The sequence below is a fragment of the Ceratosolen solmsi genome, unplaced genomic scaffold (genome assembly GCF_000503995.2).
Source record: "Ceratosolen solmsi marchali unplaced genomic scaffold, CerSol_1.0 scaffold41, whole genome shotgun sequence".
NCBI classification, from domain to species: Eukaryota; Metazoa; Arthropoda; class Insecta; order Hymenoptera; family Agaonidae; genus Ceratosolen; species Ceratosolen solmsi.
In genome coordinates this window covers 6,729,517-6,731,369 of record NW_011948424.1, presented here as the reverse complement: position 1 = coordinate 6,731,369, position 1,853 = coordinate 6,729,517, and positions in this window count along the sequence as shown.

Here is a 1,853-nt window from a genome sequence, read left to right as displayed (position 1 = left end):
CGTAATGTCGATTTATGCTCGAGGCAGGTATTTTTATTGGTATTTTCCAGCTGAAAGCATCCAGCCGTGTCGGTTATAATAAGCTAACAAAGTTATACGCATAGGTATGCATATGCATTTTGTGTCGAAAAAGATAAAATATTACGCCAAGAATAATTACATCATAGTTTAATATTTTTAAGTAAATAAGCAACTGTTATTGTATAAGTCAATTTAATTGAATTAATTTTAACTCATATTATAACCTATTGCCAATACTTCTTAATTAAAAAAATTAAAACAAAAAAAAAATAAACAAACAAATAAATAAATAAATAAATAAATAAATACAACAACTGATAAATCATGTTAATAAAATGCTTATTTGACAAAATTGGAGTCTGAAAATGCATCCGAGATCATTTTAATGTTTATTTATCGTTGTAATTTAATATTTTGTTCGCTACATTAATATTTGTTTAAAATATACATTTTAAGCAGTTTACACTGAGTGAATTATGGCAAATATACTTGTTTATGTCGATATAATAATTAAATACATAATAATTTTACAAATTGTTGTACATATCGACGTATTCATTACTATTTAACCTGTTTTTTTCTTCTTTTTTTCTTCTTCTTCTTTTTTTTGCTCTTTTTTTAAATACAATTTTGCTAGTTAACTTTACATTGCATACAACAAGAACATCTTTTCATTTATTGCTTCTAATGATATACAATTATAGTCGGTGAAATAATCGATTTGGCTCATTTGTAATAATTATTCATGTAATAAACGTGCGAGAGTAAAATGTTTTTATCAAATTATTTTAGAATATAATAACAGTGCATTGACACAAATAGCATTTTAGTGAGTTATTTTGGCTATACGCCGTATGGGAGTATAAATACATTCTAAATACGCGGGATCTTATATCATAAATATCATGTGCACTTCGAGATTTAACAATCAGGATCCGATGATGATGATGATGACGATGATAATAATAATAATAATAATAATAATAATAATAATAATAATAATAATAATAATAATAATAATTATTATTATTATTATTATTATTATTAAAAATCAAATGAACATAATTGAATGGAATAGTTATTTATAATTGTAGAGTACTTTTGTGTATAAGACTTAACATACACGATTCATCCATTATGATTAGCTATTACTTAAATACATTTATTATTTAATAGTTTTAAATTACGTAATCTTATTATGAAAGTTAAACTATATAATTTCTTGATTGAGATTAAATCTCTAGGTCAAATGATTGTACGTTGTGTGCAAGTAAAGCACCATATTCGTTCCAAAGACAGCCTTGACAATCCAAATTCATAAATGAATTTTCCAAATTTGTTAAATGTCCACGTACCGGATGGCCTTCATTTCATCGTCTCATTCGAATATTTCAGATCTTTCGATCCGCGCGACAAATGCTTTTTTTGTTGCTCCGATTGAAAATCAACGATCGAGACTCGATCGTCAATATTCGACCAACATTTCAAAATGATGCGAAGGAGAAGGAAATTTTCCTTTGGTTATGCATTCTTAAGCTTGACTTTCAACGATTTAGGAGAATATTTAGGATATAAGTAAGCGCAATTTTTGTTAGAGGTACAATTGTATTCTCGCTCAGGTTGCAATTTCGTGGGTTCGCTTAAGCCAAAGGCTGAGCTAATGAAGACATCAGCTCAGTCTCTGAGGCAATAACCTTATGCGGCGATGATTTTTTTTCACTCGCTTTTTGCCCAGATAATATTTTAATTTATACTATAGATTGTGGCACGCGTGATAAAAAATCTCGTGCGCGCGCGTGAGACCGAAAGAGAAACACGCATGACGAATTTTT